General features: G+C 40.4%; 1 long non-coding RNA gene across 1 annotated transcript; it reads left to right on the forward strand.

Moving 5' to 3' along the window:
* The first annotated feature begins 1,448 nt into the window (after positions 1–1,448).
* LOC140916861 (uncharacterized) lies at positions 1,449–24,466 on the forward strand. Its single transcript, XR_012160671.2, has 3 exons — positions 1,449–1,831; positions 2,786–2,861; positions 24,135–24,466. It is a non-coding gene; the product is annotated as an uncharacterized LOC140916861 (long non-coding RNA).
* Positions 24,467–26,003: the final 1,537 nt, after the last annotated feature.

A 26,003-nucleotide genomic window follows, 5' to 3' on the forward strand; every position in this document is an offset into this window, starting at 1 on the left:
AGCATTAGCTGCATTGTCTCCAGTGCTGCTAACCTAGTTTACACCAGAGAAAGACTGGGCCGTTTCAGTACATTTCAGGTACATGTATAGTGTGTTCATTGAATACTTTAAAGCAACTAAAACATTAATTATATTGGAGAGCAAGGCAAATCTTACCCCCTCTTTCACCCCTCTGCTCCCCCAAGGCCTACTTCAAGAATAATATCTATAGGGAATCACCACAAAGAGAGGCCATTTGGATGGCTAGTAGGGATGGCAGATATTTACTTAGCTACTTTTTTTTATTTTGAACTGTAGAAAGTCATTTAGAACCATCAGTTTATGTCCCTAGTTGGCCTAAGTGCATATTTTTAATACTGATCCCCTCATACTCTTTCCATCCCTGCACTTCACTGCTTGTACACTCAGTTGTTTCATCTTCTAGGAACATAAACCGTCCAGGATCCAACCAGTGGTTCATCTGGCCTACAATACTGTTCCAGGCGCTACAGAGGAAAGTGCAAGAAGCCCTGGAGCAGTTAGTTATGAGGTAATCTGTCCCTGGGGATGATTTATGTTTTAACCTCTTTTGTTTATTTATTTTTAGTATTTACTGTTGTGATTCTGAATATTCTTGTTATTCACATCAATGTCGAATCCAATTTGGCTCTGCGGTCCACAGGCTAACTGTACATGGTGTCAAATGGATTTCCTTTTATCAGTTTTCAATTTGCCATTATCAGAAATTATATTACAAGATCTTCCTGGCAGAGCTTTCTGGTATGTTTGTGCAGTGCTTACCACAATTGGTCCACACTGCAAGTAATCGACATTAATAACAACTTTAGCCACATTCACACTACCTGTGTGTTTGCTTCCTGCAAACACTTGACAGATTATGTTTTACTTGCATCAGCCCTTGCAGAAACTGAGTTTTAAGCAGACTTGGGTGAGTATTTGCAAGGGAAATAGTATATTTTATATGGGCTGTGAAACTCCCTAATATAGCAGGGCAACAGAGTCCTCAAAACGCCTCACTTGATCCTTGGCAAAGTGGGAGTTGAATGAGCCAGACTAAGATCTGTCTGACTGCACCCTTTAAAACTAGCACCTTGCAGACGCATGGGTGGGAGCACACATTAAGACTTGTAATGGCTGGGTGCAGGATTGTAAATAGTAGATATGTGTATGCTGTGATAAAAAATCTGAGTCACAGAGACGAGTCTAGGTTAGCTGACTTTGGCTGGCAAGGCTTGGGCTGCGGGGGGTAAAAATTGCCATGTTGATGCATGGGCTTGGCCTGGAGGGAGCCCAAGCTCTGAGACCCTCCCCCTCGAGGGGTTTCAGAGCCGGGGTTCTAGCCCGAGCACCAACATTGCAGTTTAGGGTCCCTCAGCCCAAAACCCAGTCAGCTGGTCCTGGCCAGCCACGGCCGTGCCATGGGTCTTCTATTGCAGTGGAGATGTACCCTTAGAATCCCTTAATTTTGTTAGGAATGCTGCCTCAGGCAAGCCCTATGTAGCTCAGTAAGCAGAAGTTTTTTCCCTTGAATTTCAAAACTTTGATGAAAAAATCAAAATGAATTTTTTATGAACGTTTTAATGAAAGTTTCCTTTTGTTTTCAATCAACTCTATCCGCTCCCTCACCCTGAGAGATTCCAAGCCCCATTGGATTCTTTAAGCTGCCCACCTCCATTATAAGAGTGACGCTCGTCCAGTTGGAACTGCTCGAACACCATGCTACAGAGAGATGGGGTGGATTCTCCATCATTTGAAGTCTATACTGGATGTCTTTCTAAGACATATGCTGGAGCTCAAACAGAAATGGTGGGCTTGAGGCAGCGGTTATTAGGTGAGGTCGATGGTCCACATTATGCAGGAGGTCGGACAAAATGACCATAATGGTCCTTTCTGGCCTTTAAATATCTATGAGTCTATGTGAATCATGACTGATACATGCAGCAATTATGAGTTTTGAGTATTGGTAAGTGCAGCAAATTCAAAGCAATTCACAAAGTTTAAAAAAACACTTAAGAAGATTGAATAGTTCTTTTAAAAAATGGCTTAGTTCATGAAAAACCATAATTGGTGTGGCAATCTCACAAACAGAATAAGCAGCTAAATCACCCACATTATTCCCTAAGTGGTATTTGCTTAGCAGTACAATCATGTATAACACTGGGTGTAGAACCTCTCATTTTATATTGCCAAAGGATCCCAAAACATTTTCCAAATTGTCTGCAGAAATCACTTCCCATGCCATGAACTGCAGCCAGTTCTGTGAGTGGCACACACTTATACCTAGTCTGAATTTGGCTCAGGGAGAAAGGCGTTCCTGAAATCTCAACAGAAAGGGAAAGGCTGAAATAGAGAGGCCTTAAGATAAGAGAGATCTGGAGCAGAGGGAGTGCTCCCTAGAAAAGAGATAGCCTCAAAGGATACATAATGTCATGGGATCCCCTGGTGTATATGGCCCTTTAGCTGCCAATTAGATTTGTAGCCGGTGGTACAATTTGCTGCTGTGGGGGCATTTGGTTTCATGCAACAAGATCAATGAATTTGTTTTTTTACCACAATACATCCAGTATCTGAAGATCAAAGTTCTGTAGAAAGTTGGTAAATAGTATATTCTCGCTTTGATGCATGCTTAACTCCCATGAATGTGTACACATCAAGAGGAGAATGCATCCTTTATGCAACACAAACCATGCTGTTCTGACCACTTACATTGCTGGCAAAGGGGAACAGATTTAAGGGCAGATTTAGTCAAATATTTTACCTTTGTTCTTTCACTCAACTATTACAGTGCATTTCTGTGGGTGATGAAGGATCTATTCCCCCATCAACATCTCCCTTCTCAGCTCAAAAGCGTCCCAAACCAGGTAATATATAACTACATTCATTGTGATGCTAAATACAGTTAAATAGAACTCTTTAACTGGATATCATGACTCCATGAGATGACCTTTCGCTCCTGGGAAGTAGTTTTAAATTCAATCCACTGCAAAAGAAAATCCTTCCAATTCATTGGCTGTGAAAGGTCACAAGTGAAATGTGTTTTGATGATATCTGCTTAGTGGTTTAGTTCTCAGTATGTGAGAGCATCAAGCTGGTCTGAATTGCCTTTTGTCTTCCAGTCTGAGTTCTAAGAAGCCTGAGAAAGCAGTGTGGAAAAGATAGCCAAATAGCTGGCAATGGCAAGGTGCTGTGGCCAGAACTGGGAGAGGAGATACCATGTTGATCCCAACCATTACTGCATTGAATTAAAATATGAAGGGCTTCTCCCCAAACTTGACTGGGCATTTTGAGGTTTAAGTTATTAGGGTTTTTAGACATTAAAATATAAAGCAAACATTAGCTCAGCTTCCTGCAGACTCAGAGGATTATCTCATATGCAAAACCTTTAATTGGACAGCTGATTTAGGGTAGATTGGAGCAGATCTGCAGAGTCAAATTTCAGGATATAAACTGATGCAGAGGACAAAAGTAAAGCTGTATACTGCCTGCAGTATGATATATTATTGGTATAATAGTTCTTTCTCTCTTTTTCCCTTTGGATACCAAGCAGTTATTGTAAATCATCAACCTGACACACTGAAATAAAACCTCACGATGGGAATTACTCTTTTCTTTTCTCTCTTGCTTGGTCATTCCCCATACAGCAGGCTCTGTACCTGGTTACTCACAATATTCATCCTAGTCGTGCTGAGGTATCTTGAAAGAACTAAAATAAATGATAGGAATGAGACCTGTTTCTCTCTCTCCTTTCCTAATTTATTACTACAGTATTTAATATTTGTATTACAGTACTGCCTAAGGGAGGGAACCAAGATGGGGAGCCTCATTGCATTAAGCATTGTAAATCCATGTGATAAGAGGCAGCCCCTGATCCAGAACACTTATAATCTAAATAGGTAATAGAAACAAAGGAAATATTAACCCCATTTTACAGACGATAAATGCAGGCACAGAGGGATGAAGTGACTTGATTAAGGTCCCATAGGAAAATGGTGCCAAATCTGGGAATTAAACCCAGGTCAGTGCCTTAGCCACAAGACCATCAAAGGATTTTTTTTAAAACTGCATAATAGTGGGAAAGCTGACGCATTACAACGGAGAAGTGCTTTCTGCAGCAAGTTCTGTAGTCATTCTAATCTCTCCCAGGACAGAGTTGCACAGTTGTGCAGCAGCTGAGCTGGGTTGAGGTCAGGTTTGGCTTTAGCTAAAGCGTTCACTAAAAACTAGATAAAGCTGAATCTGAGGCCATGTCTTGATGCCCCACACCATGTTACCTCAGTTGACTTAGCTTAACATGATTGAAAAGCCCTGTTAATACACAGGCTAGTGTATCTAAAGCCATGTTAGCCAACTCAGATGAGCTAACACAACTGAAAAGAACACCTGTTTTGTCTGTCAAGACATAGAATCATAGACTATTAGGGTTGGAAGGGATCTCAGGAGGTCATCTAGTCCAATCCCCTGCTCAAAGCAGGACCAACACCAACTAAATCATCCCAGCCAGGGCTTCATCATGCCCTTACTGTTTGGCTAAATTAAACCTTGATTAGAAAGTGTAATATTGTGACTAACTGAAAACTTTGCTAAGTCCTGACTATTCCAATGCAGTGAGAATGCTGAGGCATATGGTCACATCGACCAGTTTCACAATTCAGACTAAGTGTTGTTCTCTTTAAGACAACACAATTCTTCCCTCCTTCGATTACCGCATGAAACTATGCTCAGACAAGGAAATAATGGCATGTTAGTTGGTAACGTGCCTTATGAGATCTCTGCTTCTGAACTCTTGAGCGTTTGGTCAACCTCAACTGATAACAGTGCTTTAGCTATTCCATCCTAGATGGGAATGGGTAATGGATGCTGAATAAAATAAAAAATAAAAGATCAATATGGTGCACTAGTGCTACTGGGTAAGAAAACTTTCTAACTATAGTAATTTACGGGGAACCCCCCCCCACAAGTTAAAACCTCACACATGCTACTAGCAAATATATTGCAGTGAACAATGCATCTACATCAGACAGATGCAACTATATATATATTAGATACCTATTTATATGCATTTTAAAGATCTATCTATCTATCTATAGTGTATTGTGATATCCCAGTAACAGCATAAAGTAATAATAATGGAACCTAATTCCAATGATAATATCCATGGTGCATCTAGGTCATAGTAGGAAGAGACCAACTAGTTCAGTTAAAATAAATCATTCATCGAACTGAATCCAAATCTTTGAGATTCCAGAGTCTAGCTGAGGACTGAGATGATGCAGGATTAAGGAGTAGGGAGGTGATTCCCAGAGCAAGCACTGTCCACAGGCTTCAAATAACCATACTTAGCACTTCATGTTCAAAGCATTTTACAAACATTGGGACTGAATTCAATGGGACTTTTGCAATTGGTTTCACTGGGAGCAGGAATGGGCCAAATATCAAATCTAAATCTGTGTTAATTTAAGGGTCAGATTCTGTTAAGCAACTAAACTCCACTCAGCACAGGAGAACAGGGATGGGGCAGTTTCAGGGAATCATATTGTGGGGAATAGTTAGCTCAGGTTCTGTGTGAGCAGTCTAGGGGTTGCTCTATGTTATGTCACTAGTGTAGGTACAGAGGAGTAGGGAAGCAGAGAATTGCACTCTGTCCTTGGCATGTTTCTTCCCTGTCCTCGCACACTCCATATGCTTGAGGAGGAGTACGTGTCAGGGGGAGGGACTGGACAGAAAGGGGCAGCTGGTGTAAGATCTTGCATGACTGCTTTATACCGGCTGAGAGCTCCTCACCACTTAAGAGAGATCTCACCTGGCCAAATCTCAGCCCTTTGGTGCTGTCAGAGAAGTGCAAAGGGGCTGGTCTAAAAATATACATGAGGAGTGAATGGGGAATACAATTAAGTAAGCATATATGTAGTGTCTGCTTTTTGAAACATTACCCTGGTGCCTTTCCTGATTCCCCTCCCCACTGCCATAAAATACCGCAAAGTATCAATCGTTGCAAACTAACAGACAGCAACATTTCTGTTTAAAAATCCCAACTGGGTTTGATTTAGAAGAGAACAAAAAATACCTTGGTGTACATTTTTTTTTAGAAACAGTCGGACGTCTTATAAACCTGTCAAACTGCATTTTTAAAAATTTCATTAAAAGATATGCTCCTGTGTCCTTGTGTGTCAAACTTTGGCCGCCAGCTAAAGTTTAGGATAGAAATTCCAACACATCTTTAAGAATAGGGCTGCAAGCGGGTGCCACTAAAATATTAAAATATATGTATCAGCTGAAATTTTTTGCATTGTTAAAATGTCACTAAAGATTCTGTTACATGATTGATATCATTCATGTTTTTATGTTATTGATCAGACATACATTTTCTGATCCAAAGCTTACATGGACCAAAAGGAAAGGCATCATAGTATGTCCTTATCTTTCGGACCTCAGGAAGTGGCCAGGCCTCAGTTTCCCCTTTACTCGGGTAAATTGATAAAGTGTAGCTCTCTGGCCAAACCATAATCCTTCCCTTCCTGGGGAAAAGAAGTCCAAATATAAACATACACCCTTAGCCCCCCCAGCCCACTGCAGGCCACAGCCTTTGTTGATATAGAGTTGATCAATACCAACTGTAGCTTTGTAGTTCGCCTTTGCGCTCTCTGGACTAATCAGTTCTATCATCCTTTCCCCCACGTGTTCTCTGGTCTTTCTCCTGTCAATACTGGGGAACTTCCTCCTACCCTCCCTCTCATCTCCAGCCATGCACTGCCCAAACAGGAAGCTAGTGCTCAATTCTTATCCCAAGCCCTCTCCCCTTACCCATATCCTCTTCCTTATCTCACTTCTCCCCAACCTAGGATCTTTCCATAACCTGTTTCTAGGCCTCTTCCCAAATCTCCTTAAAGCCCCTTGAGCGACTTACCCACACCTGGGGTTCTTCCCTCTCCAGGTTCCTTGAAAAGGATCCCAAATCTTGCCTCACCTCTAGTCTCCCACCCTTCTAAGGGGAAGCTGCTCCTTATATTCCTTGGCACTTCAGGACAGAAAATTGTAGGTTGGTGCTTTGGGGGATTGGCAATTCACTTTTACTTTATAAAGAGCCCATGAGTCCATACTACACTGTTCTGGCAGTTCATTCGTGCATAAAGATGTCCCCTGTAAGACTGGTAAGTTCAGTCAGGCGTTGGGTTTCCTGACAAACAAATGCCACTTGACGAAATTCTAGCTGCCTGAGGCAAGCTTCAATTTGCACATTCAGCTTTTTTTTTTTTTTTTAAATATTCTACGGTAAATTTTGCACTCATAAACTGATGTTCTTCTTTGGCTTGCTTCTCTGCCCTCTGTGACTTCTGCCCCCTCTCCTCAGATACTAAAAGAGTGTCCCATTGTGTGCAAAAATGCTCAACAATTCCCGTAAGTTAACGAGAAAAGACACATTCAGCCACTTTCTATAGGAATGGCTCTTTAGATTTGGAAAGCCATAATCTAGCGTGCTCACACACACACACACTTTTACTACTCACTTGAATTCCTGCCCAGCAGCAATGCAAAAAAATCTCTGGCTTTTGCTTTGTTACATTTTTGTTGAACTTGACTATGAAAAATTTGCAAATTTTGGTCAGTGCAAAATCTTGCTCATTTCCACTGTTTTGGCAAAATACACATTCAGATCACAACATTTTCCATTTTTTATCTAGATTTGGTTTTTCCACGGTTTGATTCCATTCATTACATCTGATGGGTCTGTCCCACCTGTGAATCCTCATGTGTTGTTAGAGGCAGGTCACGTCACGCATGCAGACATTAAGGCAGAAAACCATAGAATACTCTATACCCATGTCTAGCCAGCCAGATTCTCAACCCAGAGTCTCAGTGTATTATGAATAAAGATAACTTCAGACTAAAAGCTAGGAAAAAAAAGCATAACACGATTGGATTTGAAAACCAAAACTGACAAACTAAAACCAGTGATAGAAGTACAAACCACATAATTTACATCTGGATCAAACATCCAAGCATTTATTGGTGCCTAGACCACTGTAAAAATGGGGGCCAGATGCAAAATTTGGACCTCCATCCAGGTTTTAATTTTAAACATCCTCAAAATCCTTGGATTTTGGTCCAAACCCATCTCCAGTTAAAATAATATTAAGGATCTGATTTCATCCAATTAAACCCTGACACTTTCAGCTGACTGCTAACCAAGCTTTACAGCTGTGACCTGGTTTTTGTGTGTGTGTGTCACATAAAATATATTTTTGGGGAGGGGTCGGGAAATAGGGACAGTGAAGGGTAATGGGTTTTGAATCAATGGGTATGAATCAAATCCAATGTTAGCCGTTCAATTTCTTTTGGGATTCCCTCATGAAAAAATAGAGGAGTTCTGTCCCGTTTACATCAGATGGTTATAAATTGTTAGACGTTTTACACCAGGATGGCCTCTTTGGAATTTGTAGCTATGTATTTTTAATACTGTCAATAAACTACTTCCTCAAGACATAGAAGGGCAATAATGGAAGCTGTTAACAAAGTGTGAAAAGAAATGGGCTAGCAAAGGTTAATCACATGGCTGTCCACTAATGACCTCTCCAGCCCTGAGTTTAAACCCTCCACTACTTGTAAAGACCAATCACGTGAATAATTTCCTGTCTGAGGTAGCCTTTATGGCTAAGAATAAAAGCTGAGCTTATTGTGAAAAGAAAGCTCTCAGCAGGGGAGGAGGTTATTATTTTTAAGCTGATCTAAACACCTGGGTTTCCCAGTAGACCCTATTAAACTTCCTCCATTATGTCTAAATATTTCAATCATTCCTACCACAGTAGTGAATTAGTGTATTACTGCTTAAAGCATATAAGCCCTGGTGATGGGGACATCAGAAGCTGACACCAGTCACCCGTGCTGAAGAGGTGCACATTGCAGACAGGCGTCACTGTCGTCCCTTTCCCCTGTGAGTACACTGCTAAGGGCAGATACTAATGAAAGGTCCCAGCCGTATGTTCCCACTCACGTGAAAAGGTGAGCGAGAGGAACATTCACCTCAAAACCTGGTATGGAGATAGAGGAACAGGAATCCTCTACTACACTGGGCAGGGCTGCTGGAACAATGTGTATAGTGGGGGTGCTGAGAGCCATTGAACCAAACTGTAAACCCTGTATATGATGGAAACCATTTCAAGCCAGGGGGTGCGGTAGCACCCCCAGCACCCCTAGTTCCAGTACCTGTGACACTGGGCCAGAAAAGGTGTATCCCAGGCACGGTGGGCACGTGAAGGGTGGGCATCCACAGAGCAACCTTTGCTTCCTTCTTGCAAGTAGATGGAAGGTCTCACCTTGCCTGTTCCCCGTGGCCCCCTGGGTGATATGCCTCCTATGATGGAGGGTAGGGAAAGCAATTAGGATACATTGAGATAGTAAACGATGCTGGTTAACACTGAGAAATGTGGCTTTGACATCCCACAGGGGGGTGAGGGGTGGGGATGTGTGGGTAAATATGTTGCACAATCCTCCTTCTGACCCTTCTCACTCCCCCTGTGGCTAATCCATGCTCTCTTTTCCTGCATAGTTACAGGTCACAGGTCACCAGGATAATTTGAACTGGGGCTGCATGCAACTGTATAGAAATGGGGTACATGCCACGTATTCCTCCCCAGTGGTGCTGGAACTAGGGTGCTGCTTCACTCCCTGGCTTGAAGTAGTAATAACAAACACCAAATATATGGTTTCCATGATCAGCACCCCCACTTTAAAAATCGGTCCAGCACACCTGCTCCCCATCTGCTTGGCTTCGGCCATTTTTCTCCACATAGTACTTCATTAGCTTACAAATCAATCACGATCAAAAGGAACCAGCACCAAAATTCCTTTCCAATTCCCCCAAGCCGATCAGAGCTATTATTTTCCAGGAGAATTTCCCTAGTTTTGGTCCGTTTTGCTTAATGAAGAGTGCCAGAGAGGCCTAAGTAATCGAACCTTTGCAATGCTTCACAGAATAAATGTACCCAGCTTTGAATATATTTGGTTTCCTGGTCAGCATACAATGAGGGACAGATCCTCAATTGGAAAACTGGGTTTATTCCATTGACTTCAATGGGGTTACCTTGATTTACACCTGCTAAGACACACTTTTTCCTCTGCTAAGACTCTAATCTGTCATGCCTTGTCTAAAGCTAGGTGACCGTGCAAGATTTCCAAAATCAACATAACCTGAAGTTTACATAATAAATGCCTAACGTTTTCAACTTCAGTCTCTCAAGGAATTGATATCATCATTCATTATTAACCCGTTCAAAATACTTTCCAGGGAGCCACTTGATATTATACAGACAGCAGCAAAGTCTACTTAGTATACTGCAGCCCTGATTTTCCAAAACACAGAAGCTGTCCAGGTTTGTAAACAGTTGTGTGTCTAGTCTGCATGGACAGATACCTGATTTGTACATGCAGCTGCAGTTATTGTGCATTCAGTTTAGGCCCACAGTTGCTCACGGGGCTGGGTTCCTTGCCATTTTGGAAGTCAGGCCTTGTGTATGTGGAAAGAAAACAAAGTATTTAATCGTATCTAATAATGCACATGGCCTTGTGTATCCAAAGTTCCCAAAGCCATTTACAAATGGTAAGCCTCACAGCATCTCTGGGAGGGAGGGAATATTTTTATCTAATTTTTGCAGTTGGAGGAAACAAAGGTTACGGGTTTAAAAACCGGAGAGAAAAAAAGGAACCCAATCTTAACACTTCCACATCAGGGGTGAAAATTTCCTGTCAAAGAAAAAATTGTCACCAAAGCCAGCAAGGAAGGATTCAAAAATATGTTTCACAATTCAATACAAACGTATCCTTGTCAGTCTAATTCTTTTAAACAAAAATGAAGGCAGTAGCACACCCTGGTGTGATTGGGCAGTTAAGCTGTCAGAGAGCTTGAGTTTTCCCTCTAAACCTTCAGGAGGAGAAGACAGCACGGGCCGTAGGCAGACAAAAATCTCATTACTTCAGGGGCAGTTCTGCCTAGCAGGTAAGGGGTGCCGCTTAAGGACTCTCTGTGTGTGCACGTGTCTGGAAAGAGAAGGAGCGGGAGACTCTACACTCTCATACCAGAACACACTATGGAAGACTTATAGGGTGAAACCTTGACCCCAGTGAAGTCAACGGAAAAACTTTCATTGGCTTCAATGGGGCCCAGATTTCACTCATTTTTATTTTATATTTTTATAGCCCACAGAAGTTCACTATCATCAAAGGTTTCAGAGTAGCAGCCGTGATAGTCTGTATTTGCAAAAAGAAAAGGAGTACTTGTGGCACCTTAGAGACTAACCAATTTATTTGAGCATAAACTTTCGTGAGCTACAGCATCCGATGAAGTGAGCTGTAGCTCACAAAAGCTTATGCTCAAATAAATTGGTTAGTCTCTAAGGTGCCACACGTACTCCTTTTCTTTTTATCATCAAAGGTTCACTCTGACTGGTATTGCCGGTTGCAATGCACTACAGTTATATAGGACTTTCATTCAGTTCCACTTTTACTATATCAGAGTGTACATATTCCTCTGTATAACTACATATATATGGAGATTAAACACAAACACCCAGAGAAACCTGACATGTTAAAAATATGGGACAACTATTCTATGGCCTTGGAACACATTCCTGTTTCACAATATATTTTTTAAAAGCCTTAAAGGAAGCCTGTCTTATTTTGAACAACTTGACAAATTACAGCCGAGTTCCATTTGCTTAAAAAAAAAAAAAGAAATAAAGCTGTATGGGGAAAATCCAGGTTGCGGCAAAACGTTAAGAACAAACTGTCCAGGTTCTTCTTTCAGAACAATCCCGTGACCTTACAACTCTCACTTTAGAGTAAAGTGGTAATGCAAATACCTAATTAAAAAAACGGCTTGTATTTGGAGTTACTAATTAAAAATCCTCATGCTCCCCCGACTTTTTTTTTTCCTGGGGAAATCGGCAAGGTTATTTAATTGAAGTCCCATTTTGTTGGTGCAGATGCACCAAGTGTCTGAATCATCAAACGGATTTAGTGTGTTTTGATTGTTGTGTGTGCCTCATTGCTATTCCCAGAATGTCGAGCTGAGCTTATGCTGATCGGCAGGATTTAGAAGCATGAAACAGTAAAAGAGTCCTTTCTTCTCTCCCCAGCCCCCTCCCCCTCCTTGCCCCCCTGGATTTACATTGAAACTTTGCCAATATCAGATCACACTCTGTCTGCTGCCTCTGCCCCGCTTCTTTGGCCCCAAACTTCATCTCTAGATTTCCCTTTACTGACTTGAGAAGTTTCTTGCTGTTTCAGTGGAACTCCTTTAAGGTTTTAGGAGGGCAATTTGATTATTTTTCTATTCCCCTTTTCTGTTTTCAGATTGGGAAGTTGTGTGAAAAGAAGTGAGAGAGAGAGACAGAGAGGCTGCTTTTCGTCTAGAGGTGAAAACAGCCTGGTAACCAGCAGGTGCAAAGCCCCAAAGCAGCTGCTTGCTGCTCTCAAGCTGAAGCGTCTTGGTTCCCCACCCTCCAAGCCAAGAGCACTTCATATAATCCTCTCATGCAATTCACACTGTAATTGCAGAGATCCAGGCTGCCAGGGCTCATTTTATTATTATTTTTACTGATAAGATCTTCCGCAAACAGGGGACCAGTTGGATTAATTATTTTTACGTAGCTCTGCAGCTTCTGCAGAAGCAAGTTGGCTTGTTATTTTTCTTTTTTTGGTCCTGCTTTTCTCCCGCTCCCCACCTCATACCCTCTTGAAGGCCACTCACAAAGTAGCACATGTGGAACGTTCATGCCGGCTCTGTAAGTCCCTTTATTGACTGGCCCGCTTCATTCACTTCTCAAGACGAAGCCTGGCGGTTGGGTTCTAGCAGTGGAGATTAGTGTCTTGAGAGCCAGCTTGTTTTCTCAAGGCTCTGCTTGTTACATTGGTAATTATGGGTCTAAGGGATCCGTTTCTGGTATTTGACTAAGTGGCATGGATTACTGTGCAATCATTTCTCACTTGGGGGGGGGGAATCTTATTTTTTTATTATATGCCTCAGGACAACTTTTCAGCAGCTTTTATATAAGTAATTGCTCTTCCCTGTTATCTGTGTACAGGTATTTTTTATCACATGATGAAATGTATCAAACCAATAGTTAAAGCATTAAGGACTGGTAAATACACAGTGCTGTTCTCTTTTCCAGCCTGAATGCTGATCCAATGAATATGTTGTGCCTCTTATACAGGTTCCTTATTTGCTGTTGCAGTCTAATATGCCAATAAGTTGTTTATTGAGTGAAAATGTTAAATATTTGGTTCTAATCCTTGGTTCTTAAGGGTGGGATTCACAAAGGTGGAGATGTAACTTCCATTGATTTCCAGGAGAGTTCGGCACCTAAGTACCTTTATGAATCCTATTATAAGATTTCATTTGTACTCAGTTTGGTTTTCAGTAAACAAACAAACAAAAAAAAAACCCGAAAACCCCAAAAGCAAAAAATCAGTTTGCCTAGATTATTATTATTTTTTATTTTATTTTATGAATTAATATTTTGCTGCTCAAAGGTGACATGTTAATATCTGGAAGCTGAAATCCTCTGTTTAGGCACAAATGGCCTGACCCAGTTCCCACTGAAATCAGTACAAAACTCCCATCGAACGTCAATGGGACAGGCTCAATACACGTTTCCCCCATAGTGCTCCAGTAACGTACCTCAACTCTGTACTGAAGGGACCATACTTTTAGGGAGAGATCAGTTGTTTTGTCCATTCCTGCAACTGGTTAAAAAAAATTGGAAAAAGCATTCCATGATACATGTCCAAGTTGATTTCATTTCTCAGGGTTCAAAATTGACCCTTTATTTGTTTTTCATAAAAAATGCACATTTTAAAATTTAAATGGTTATTGAAATTTTTCATTTATTGAAAGCCTGTAAACAAAATATATCAATAAACTTTTTGATTTAAAAAACCATGAAAATGTTCAGTTTTGACAATATTTCCCCCAAAGCTTCGGATTAGAAAAAAGAGCATTTTTGTCAAACCATTATTCATATATTTATTGTTATTAGACCAGATGGGCCATTCAGTGCTTGATGCCTTCATCAACAAGCGTGTCACTTAGTCCAAGTTGTGGTGACTTTTGTGATGTCAGCACCTTTCCAATGCACACTGGATTAAAATCACCAACCCATTTCTCATACGCCACAGAATAACCTTTCGGTTGTAAGCTCCTTGGGGCAGGCACCATCCTTTGTTCGGTCATTGTGCAGCTAGTACAATGTCCCTAATTATGGTTTCTACACATTACCACAATACAATTAATAATAATAGGTTATAATGCATATCAATCTCTTTGGACCTGAATCAGTTTCAAAGCAGGACTTACAGAAGAAAAACTTGATTATGCCAGAGTTGTACAAAAGTGACCTTTCATGTGAGAGTTTGTATAGTTTTGTCCTGGGCAATTTCATGATGCCAGAATCTATTTTTCATAAAATAGTCATTTTTACATTGAAAACAATTCAAAATATTTTGAAATTTTGCAGGTTTTAGTGTGAATACTGATTTTTATCTCAGATAAATATGCACATTTATAGGGATGGTTTTGAGTGAACTTGGAACAAAAGTAGGTCCATTTTCAACTGAAAAAATCCACAAAATTATACAGGATGTTTGTGAAATTGAACAATTTTGGGAAACTTAAAATGAAGTGTGACTGTTGAGGTGTTTGATTTTTTTTTTCATGCGCCTCTTTTTGAGATCTACAGGTAAAAGCTTCACAGAATCACAGAGAGGTAGGGCTGGAAGGGACCTGGAAAAGTCACCTAGCCCAGCCACCTGCAGTGACGCAAGACCAAGTATACCTAGACCATGCCTCACAGGTGTTTATCTAACTTGTTCTTAAAAACCTCCACTGATGAGGATTCCCACAACCTTACTTGGAAGGCTATTCCAGTACTTAACTATTCTTATAGTTAGAAAGTTTTCCCTACTATCTAACCACAATCTCCCTTGCTGCAAATCAAGCCCATTACTTCTTGTCCTACCTTCAGTGGACATGGAGGATAATTGATCACCATCCTTTTAATAACAGCTCTTCACATATTTGGAGACTCATCTGGTCCCCTCCCGCTCAGTCTTCTTTTCTCAGGACTAAATGTGCCTAGTTTATTTAACTTTTCCTCACTGATCAGGTTTTCTAAACCTTTTATCATTTTTGTTGCTCTCCTCTGGACTTTCCAATTTATCCACATCTTTCTTAAAGTGTGGTGCCCAGAGCTGGACACTGTATTCCAGCTGAGGTCTCACCAGTGCCACATAAAATGAGACAATTCTCTCCTGTATGTTATATATGACGTTCTTGTTAATACACTCCAGAATGAGATTTGCCTTTTTGCAACTGCATCACAGAGTTGACTCATATTCAATTTGTGATCCGCTATAATCCGCCCCCTTTCCTTTTCAACAGTACTGCCACCTAACCAGTTAGGTCCCATTTTGTAGTTGTACTTTTGATTTATTTCTTTGTAGTGTAGTATTTTGAACTTATCTTTACTGAATTTCATTCTGTTGATTTCAAACCAATTCTCTAATTTGTCAAGGTTGTTTTGAATTCTAATCCTATCCTCCAAAGTGCTTGCAACCTCTCCCATCTTGGTGTCATCTGCAAATTTTATAAGCACACTTTCCACTCCGTCATTCAAGTCATTAATGAAAATATTGAATACCAGACCCAGGACAGACCCTGGTGGGATCCCCTTAGATATATCTCCCCCCGCCCCCAGTTTGACAGTGAACCATAGATAACTACTCTTTGAGTACAGTCTTTCAACCAGTTTTGTACCCTTCTTATCGTAATTTCATGTAGACCATACTTACCTAGTGTGCTTATGAAAATGTCCCATGGGGCTATGTCGAAAGCCTTACTAAAATCAAAATATACCATGTTAACAGTTTTCCCCCTAACCACCAAGCCAATAACCCTATTAATGAAGGACATTAGGTTGGCTTGACATAATTTGCTCTTGATAAATCCATGTTTGCTATTACTTACAACCCTATTATCCTCTAGGTGCTTACAAATTGATTGTTCAATAAATTGTTCAGGTATCTTTCTAGGCATCAAAGTTAGTCTGACTGGTCTATAATTCTCTGGGTCCTCTTTGTTCCCGTTTTTAAAGACAGGTGCTATATTTGCCCTTCTCCAGTCCTCTGGGACCTCACCCACCCTCCAGGAGTTCTCAAAGATAATTGCAAATGGTTCCAAGATTGCTTCAGCTAGTTCCTTAAGTACCCTAGGGTGAATTTCAACAGGTCCTACTGACTTGAATACATCTAACTATTCTTTAACCCGTTCTTTTCCTGTTTTGGCTTGCATTCTTTCCCCCAGGTGTTAATATTAATTGTGTTACATATTGGCCACAATTTACCGGTCACAATTTACATTTTAGTGAAGACTAAAGCAAAACAGGCATTAAATACCTCAGCCTTCTTGACGTTGCCTATTATCCACCCTCCTTCCCTGCTAAGTAGAGGAACCATACTTTCCTTCATCTTTCTCATGCTCCTAATGCATTTATTGCCTTTTATGTCTCTTGCTAGGTGTAACTCATTTTGTGCCTTAGCCTTTCTCATTTTGTCCCTACATGTTTGAACAATTCTTTTGTATTCATCCTGAGCAATTTGCACATTTTCACTTTTTGTTGGATTCCTTTTTGATTTTCAGGCTATTAAAGAGCTCCTGATAGAGCATGTCAGCCTCTTACTATTCTTCCTATCTATCTTTCCTTTGCATCAGGATAGTTTGCTATTGTACCCTTAATATTGTCTCTTTGAGAAACTGCCAGCTCTCCTGAACTCTTTTCCCCGCAGAATTTTCTTCCTATGGGATCTTACCTACCAGTTCTCTGTGTTGGCTAAAGTCTGCTTTTTTGAAATCCATTATCCTTATTTTGCTGCTTACTCCTTCCTTTCCTCAGAATCATGAAATCTATCATTTTATGATCACCTCAATTGCCTTCAACCTTCAGATTTGTAACCAATTCCTCCCTGTTAGTCAGAATCAAGTACAAAATGGCTGTTCACCTAAGAGTACGTCTACACAGCCTGCAGCAGCGAGCCTCCCAGCCTGAGTGGACAGACTTGGTGTAGCAGAGCTTGTGTTAGTGCTCTGAAATTAGCTGTGTAGACCGCTCTTTGAAGTTGTGACTTGGGCTGGAACTCGGACTCTGAAGTCCACTCCCGCCTGCACAGGCTTCAAAGCCTGCGCTCCAGACCAAGCCTCAATTCAAAGTGCTGTCTACACAGCTAAGGGGTGTCAGGTTCTGTGCCAAGTAAATATGTGGGTCCAGTGAAATCAGGCAAGGGGCACTTCTCTACTGGGTGAAGAGGGAGTGTGAACAGGTTTTCAAATCGTGCATAATTAAAGGTTGAGGCAGCTGGGTGACTTTCAAAGTGTACATGGGGAAGAAGGCTACTGCACGCCAGTGGGGTGGGAGAGAACAGGCGGAATGCATCTCCCATAAAAGTACCTGGGCTCATGCTCACAGCTGGCCATGCCTGCTCTTAGTTACAGTATGTGAACAGAGATTTCCTTGAAAAATCAGTTACTTCATTGGCATGTGCAATGACAAGATACACTGACATTGGCTGATGCAAGTCTGAGGATTAAATACAGGTTTTTGGAGCGAATTATAAAGCCACATATGCACTACTATTAATTATTATGGGACAGATTTTTCACTACTTTGTCTCTTGAGTCATCATTTGTACCTGCATGAAGTGGGTATAAAATGCTGCCATTCCAATTTATTATGATCCTACACCCAATTTTCACAGGTGTAAACCATGACTCAAGGTATGAGGAATTAAGCCCTATTTTTAATCATCTGTAGTAAGGAAGATAACTTGGCCCAAATTCATCCCGATCTCCTTCCTCTCTTTCCTTCACCTTCCTTTTCAATGGCAAAATGGAAAATGGAAAATAAGGGAATCATAGAACTGGAAGGGACCTTGAGAGGTCATCTAGTCCAGTCCCCTGCACTCAAGGCAGGACTAAGTATTATCTAGACCATCCCTGACAGGTGTTTGTCCAACCTGCTCTTAAAAATCCCCAATGATGGAGATTCCACAACCTCCCTTGGCAATTTATTCCAGTGCTTAACCACTCTGACAATTAGGAAGTTTTTCCTAATGTCCAACCTAAACCGCTCGTGCTGCAATTTAAGCCCATTGCTTCTTGTCCAATCCTCAGAGGTTAAGAACAACAATTTTTCTCCCTCCTCCTTGTAACAACCTTTTATGTACTTGAAAACTATCATGTCCCCTCTCAGTCTTTTCTCCAGACTAAACAAACCTAATTTTTTCAATCTTCCCTCACAGGTCATGTTTTCTAGACCTTTAATCATTTTTGTTGCTCTTCTCTGGACTTTCTCCAATTTGTCCACATCTTTCCTGAAATGTGGCGCCCAGAACTGGACACAATACTCCAGCTGAGGCCTAATCAGCATGGAATAGAGTGGAAGAATTACTTCTTGTGTCTTGCTTACAATACACCTGCTAATACATCCTAGAATGATGTTTCCTTTTTTTGCAACAGCATTACATTGTTGACTCATATTTAGCTTGTGATCTGCTATGACCCCCAGGTCCCTTTCTGCAGTACTCCTTCCTAGGCTGTCAGTTCCTATTTTGTATGTGTGCAATTGATTATTCCTTCCTAAGTGGAGTACTTTGCATTTGTCCTTATTGAATTTCAACCTATTTACTTCAGACCATTTCTCCAGTTCTCTCCAAGTGAAAGAAAGGAAGAAAAACCAAAATGTTTTCATTTTTGGTTTTTAAAAAAATCAGTTTTTTTCTTCTTTCCTATTTTGATTTTTTTCATCTAAAATATCTGAAAATTTGAAAAAAAAGTGACATTTTCAGAGAAAAAACATTTTCAAAACTTTTTGCAAAACATGCCATTTTCAGTCAGCTCTGATCCCCGATATGACTCAGAAGTGATGTCAGTTTTACCCAAGGGATGAATAACATTTACTCCATAATGTTAAAAAGGGTTTTTATACTATACATTTACCCACCTGCACCTTTCTGAACAAATAAGATTTAGCAGACTTAGAAAATTTAGAACCCTTGCACATTTCCTTGAAAGATTTAATATTCCATTTAATCTAACAGTAAAACATAACAAGTAAAACTATTATGAAGGCTGGAAAACTCCATCCTTTGCCCATCCAATTATACTTAGTTAGAGCAGCTTGTATAATTTTCCATTAGAGATCTTAAGAGGTGTGGGTGGTCTTACACGCTGGGGCACAAAAAGGTTCATTAAATTGTCAGCTGTATTTTATAATTTCCTTGCTTTTGTTAGTCGAAACGAGGTCCCCATATATTTGAGAGATGGACCTGGACCAAAAGCTTGGATCCAAACACACCAAGACCTTGGAGAAATTCAGCTCCAGATCATTACATTATGATTTATCCTTATCTCCATAAGTCCTAACTTGGTGTTTAAGGCACATGTGTTTATCTATATGTGAGTGTGTGTTTATCTTTCTGTACACACACATGCTTTATACAGCATCCATCTATATTACATTAAGATTACTTTGCTATAATTATTCTGTTTGCTGGTTTAATGCTGCTGGAATATAATATAACATTTCCTTAAGTACCAGAATCTTTGTATGGTGTCTTTTTATTATTTAAATCTAAAGAAATACCCCCCCCCCCCAGCATTTTACGGTAGTCATAGAACTTTATATCAACACACTGATAAAGAATTAATATTTTCATCTTAACATTTTAGTTCTTACCAAATGCATATTTAGCAGTTCAGATGCGCTGGAATATTGATATTGTAACTGTAAAGCTGCACATTAGCCCACATTTGCTAGTTAGTTGTTTATATGTTATAACACAGATGCTAAATAAGCTAGAGAAACAAAGAGAAGTACTTAAGAGAATTCAGTACCTTGGATTTCACCAAGAGTGAATGAATAACAGTGGTACTTTTTGAAAGCATAGACAGCATCTATATTGAAACTAAACTAATTATAGCTATTGACGACATTTTTGGAAGAAGAATTAATTCACAATATATGGGCCTTTGGACTCAACCTTTACATTTGGGCATGCAGACAACTTCTGGTTACCTCATGTGCACACAAATCCAGAGAGAGAGAGAGAGAGAGAGAGCGAGAGAGAGAGCACACGCACGCACGCAAAAGCTGTTTACATTTAGAGGCTGATTTTGAAACTGAGGTCACTGGTGTTGCTGAAAAGATTTGAAAAGAGACAAAAAATAGTAATCAATTAAACAGAAGCTTTGCAGATTTTTACCTAAGAATAATAATTTAAAATGCCATGGGCCAAGTTCTGTGCAGACTGATACTCCTCTGATTTTGGTGGGATTATGTTATATTATGACTATTATTGTTATTTGCATAATAGTAGCACCAAAGGCTCCAGCAAAGATTGAGGCCTCATTGTGCTAGGTGCGATACAAACAAACACATACTAAGCAACAGTAGTCTCTGCCCCAAAGAGTTTAGATAGACCTAAAAAGACAAAGAATGGGAGAGGAAACAAAGCGAGGTGAAGTGACTTGCCCAAAGTCACACAGCAGGTCAGTGGCAGAGCCAGGAATAAAGCCAAGGTCTCCTGATACCTGGCCCAGTCCCCTATCTATCAGATCATGCTGCCTTTCCTAGGGTACAAATCCACACAGGATTTGGTCTGATGAGTTTACATGAAACCAGATTCACAAAATTCTATTTGTCCATTTGCCAGGGGCAAGTAAATAAAAAAAAAAATCTGTTATTCTCAATCATCATGGCAAATGGCAGGTGAGTAGATTTTGTGCCTCAGCTGTTGGTAACTTCATAACAATTTTGGAAGGCTGAATCCTGGACGTTATATTTGGAGAGTTAAAGTTCATATGTTGAAGTGCTCAGCACTCCCAATTGGGGTCAGATTTTCAAAAGTGGGCAGCACCCAGCAATTCCTCTTGTGCCACTTACAGCCAGATTTTCAAAAGACATCAGCGCCCTGTATGCTGAGATCTTTGGAAACCGTGGCTGCTTATTTTGGTGCCTAAATGGGAGCCGAGCTCTTTAAAAAAACAAAACAAAACTATTCCTAAGTGGACCCTACAGCAAACTTTTAAGACTGGTAGAGATGGTCTCAAGCCTTAGTTCTGAGATCCAAATCTCATATTCTGTATGGTTTAGGGATAGATCAGATCTGAAGATTTTGGTTCACCCCATTACAAAGACAGAGGACTTTATAGCAAAATACAGATCTTGGTGTATCTCTGACAATAAATTTTAAAAAACAAATTCACAGGTGGGGATGGCAAGCAAGTGCCACGTGCTCAGTTAAGACTCTGCTAGCAAAAAAGTGCAGTTCTGTGGCTTTCTCTCAGCCTGGATGAAAAGTAACAGGTCTTCTTACCAAATACAAACTCTTAAATATCACAAAAGAGGGGACAGAGTTTGTAAATAGCAGCAATTTTTGAGCTTCTAAGTTAAGCAGGAAAAAGAATGATTTTTTTTGAGTTTTCACAAGAATCTTCTGCTCTCTACATTGATCTCATTCTTGCAAAACATAAAAAAAAACCAAAATGTGTGGATCCCAGTCTTCCTTTTCACCCCCATCCCAAGTTTAATGGGCAGTTGGCTTGCGAGCTCTTTTATATTATTAACAAGCGAAGAGGGCTTGTTGATCAGAGTTCACCACAGCTCTATTTTCTCCCCTCTCTAATTTTAAGAGCAGACCAGCCCCAATATTTGAAACTCCTCCTGCCCCTCTTCTTTTCATTCTCGGTTTCTTCCTTCCTTTCTCCCCCCACGGCCCCCCCACTCTGTCCCCTTCAGAAGCCCCCGGGATGACACAGCTCATTGATGCATCTCCTTCATTAGCATTTCAGCAGCTTGGCTCAGTAGTTTCAGAGACAATCCGTCATGAGAAAACTGAAGAATGTGCCCCATTTGCATGATTCTGTGCCAGAATGCAACTTTTTCTCAGCTGTTCATTGTGCAATTTCCCCCTGAGCCTTCAACTTTCCCATGAAGTCCCAGAAATCATATTATTAGATTTCCAGCCCAAATGAAATGGCTCCAAAGTTTGGTTTTATGAACATTTTTACCTAACCTCACTGCTATACATAAACAGAGAATTCAAGTACATAAGAAACATGGGTTTACTTTTTGTTGCTATGAAAGGGAATATGCATTAGCTGAATGAAGTCGCTTTGAAACTACAAGAGGAATTTATGTTCCATGATCAGAACAATCCAATAACACTAGTGAATCCTTAGGCATATTTTGAACTTCCATTTGTCCTTGCTTAACTATTTTATGCCTGTCACAATTAAATGTTTGTAATCCGTTTTGAGTGTCTTTCTGAAATGAATGGATATGCAAACAACTTGATTGAAATGCTCAGTGCATATGTCTAAAAGTTACTGGCCCTCACACATAAGCAGAACAAATCAAGCTTTTGGTTAGTTTGTTTTAGAAATCAAAATGCTGTTTATAGAAAGTTGGACATATAAAACCTGCTCCTAATCACATTCCGGAGGGTATCTGCGTCTGTGGAAATAAAGAGCTTGTTATAGTAAAAGTGAACAAAAAAAATTAAAATTGGTGTAAAGCAACCAAACTACTCAATTAAAATGTATCCCAGTAGGAGAATTAGGCACCTGTTCTATAAAGTTATACAATAGGGCATCAGAGAACCACAGTGCATTTTCACAAGCAAAGGAGCTTTTAACAATCTAGTTGCTCATTATAGTCTTTATTTGGGTCTATATACACCAGTAATTATATTTTCCTTTGTCTTTTTTTTTTCAAACCCAGTATCAGCAGAACAAATAATATTGTTTTCATTCTTGTGTGGCTAAAAGATTTCAACTCAGCTTTTTTCCTCAGCTTTCTTCTCTACTTTCTCAGTTACTCCTAATGAATATAGCTCTACATTAGGCTACTAAAATATTTTCTCTGCCGCTTGGTGGGCCGGGGAAGGGGCACCATGACCAATTTAATCAAGTGTATTGAACAAAATGTAATTTCTTGATCTATATATATGCAAAATGACACACAATTAAAACCTGCTTGGTTTGGAAGAAAACCTAAACAAGAGAGAAATTGGTTGCCAGATAATTTCATGCACAAACAGATAAATTAGAGCCCTTAAGTTGCAGAAGTTTGGTTGATGGTGGGAAGCTCACACGGTGATTAGAATTAGGTTGCGGAAGATTTCATTAATTATAGGTGACTGGTTTCCCCCTCAGAGGACAGCTCAGGTCCCCTTGTTCCCCCTCCCTGGCTCATCTTAAACTGTTGTCTAACCTTTCCCTTAATCCATCTCATCTTGAGCTGATGGGAACTGCTTTCATTCCACCTTATGTGGAGGTAATGAAACAATCTTCTTATTCACTTGGTTTCTCTGAGCCGGTGACACACAACAAAAAAAATGAGAGCTCTGATTAATGGCCGCTAATTAGCAATGTTAATGACCAGGTGTCCAAGAGCATGGCCAGCTCCTCTCAGCATGGAGTGATCTCTCAATGAGGGCCCTGCAAATCCATCCCCAGTGACCCTTCCCCTCAGCTGCCAGTAATGAAGCTGAGCTCTCTCATTACACCCAAGAGAGGCTCAGGGGGAGGCCAAGGCCTTGAGAGCCAAACTTTTCCTTTGGGTCTAGTGGGTCTCCATTAATTAAGGTCAGCATTTTGGCCCCCCCCCCTCCACCTCTTAAAAACCCTCCAATGGTAAAAGATTTGAGAAAAAGGAAGCTTAACTCTAACTCATTTGCCATTCTGAGCTTTCCTAGTGATGAAGATGCCTTTTCCCAACGGTCCAGGTTGCTAGTTAAAACTCTTCGCCCCGCCACCTCTGGGTTTCAGTCTTGTATAAATATAACTGTATGAAATGAGTGGGAGAAAAAAATATATATCATCAGCACAGCCTCCTCCCTTCACATTCTGCCTAGATGTCTGAAGTTACAGAGTGCTATAGAAGTGAAGAGTTATTTTAGAATGTGATGTTCTGTCTTTGAATCAGTAATGATAAAAACTTAACATGTATTAAAAAGCTAATGTGCATTTCCATACAGGTTGCGGTGGGTGAGATGTAGTTTGTTAATTCATTGATTTTTTTTTTCCCCAGATGTAGAAAATGTGTCCTTCCATGTATACATAATGTTAACAAAAACACCCACATGGCATGTTGATAATTCTGGAGAAGTTGGCAGCTCACTTGATCTGACAACATGCATCTCCGAAGAATTTTAGCTAAACACTGAAGCTGATCTTTGCCTCTGCACAGAGGTTTGATAAAACAGAAACTGGAATTTGCCTTCCCTCCAGTGTGGCCTCAGTTTGAACTATGGTAAAACTAACCAGGCTGCCAGCTGTCAGCTCCGGTCTGAGCCTGTGATGATCATAACATGAACCTGTATCTTTCAGTACAGATTGTGTATGTCTACAATAGTTGATAAGCTATAGAAATCTACCTTGTTTTTCAAATTAGGTTTTTTTTTCCAATGTGGAGGTAAAAATCAAAATGTTTAAAGACAGAAGAATTTTGGCTTCATCAGTGTGGCAAGTAGCTACTGTTGGTGTAAACTTTAGCAGCTATAAAAAATAAATAAATAGTGCGGTGGAAATATCTATGGCGTTTGTATTAAAACACGATTTTGTGTAACTTCATTTAACCTGATTAATTTGACAGTATAAATGCTTTCTTTTTCTTGGAAATAAATCTATTAGCAATCTACTGTTTTTCAGAGGTGCATTGCAATCGAACTGCACAGGTCAGAACTAAGATGCTTTTCAGGACTCAAGCAGCTAAGGGGATTGGTAATGAGATATGCAGCCTTTCACCTCTAGGTCACCAGATCCAATACGTCTTGAGCTGGTAGTGGCAGAAAGTTATCACTGTCAGATAACTGCCCCTATTCAGTGGTTGATCTGGGATGAAGAGGAGCTCTGATTTCATTTTCTAGTGGGCAGGTGTTTTCATAAGGGTGTCCCCAGTACATCTACATGGGCCGAGATACCGTACAATAATAAGTGTTGTCCCATAAATACTGAAATGAGATATTCCTAAACTTTTTCATATCACGAACTGCATCTTGACAGAAAGATTGTCTCAGGGACTCCTGCCTTCTGAATCATGACTACCTGGATACCCTCATTTTCTACTGGCCATTGAATAATGTTTCCGCAGGATCTAAATAATTGCTTACATGGAAAATTAATATTAGAACAGTATTTAATGCCATTTTTTTACTTTTCTTAATGCAATTGCAGGTGGAATAAAGGAGAAGCTAGCACCCTCTGACTAGTTCTCTGTGGAGCATTGGTAGTTCATTGCCACAGTTTGGGAACTACTTCCCTAAGGGATACCACCATGCCATTTGGCTTTCTAATGAGAAGTTTCATTGGTGAGATTGAGAATTGAATAGGGGTCCTCACCAGGCCAAGATTGGAGCATCTTAGTGTGGCGCTGTGGGAAGCTTGCATCACAGTTGCTGGGCTTCTTTTGTGGATATATAATTAACTGTGATTTCCAGTGCTGTCCATCAGCAATCTTTTACCCGCACTAAATGCACTTTAAAAAAAACCTAGTAAGATTTACTGGTTCAGTCCACAGTTACGTAGTGACTTGTTTCCCACAGAAACATTAGAGATTCTAAAGAGACACAGCAAGTACCTGAGTCAGCATTGCATATGCCTTTGCTCATGTACCACCAGTGGTATATGTATCGCAGTTTGGGAACCCCTGTCCTAGAGTATGGGACTTGGTGTCATGCTGTAGACCAGGGGTTCCTAAACTTTCGGACATGTACCACTGGTGGTACATGAGCCTGATGTTCCATCAATTCACTCCACAACACTCTTTTGAGAAGATCATACAGGAACCAATAAACTTCGGTTGCTGCTGCTCTAAATATGTAATTCTTGGGTTCTGTTCTGGGCTGAGCCACTGATTTGCTTAGTGACCTTAGTCTGTCTAGGTTTTTATACAGATGCT

Source organism: Lepidochelys kempii, chromosome 9 (genome assembly GCF_965140285.1).
Source record: "Lepidochelys kempii isolate rLepKem1 chromosome 9, rLepKem1.hap1, whole genome shotgun sequence".
Classification (NCBI taxonomy): domain Eukaryota; kingdom Metazoa; phylum Chordata; order Testudines; family Cheloniidae; genus Lepidochelys; species Lepidochelys kempii.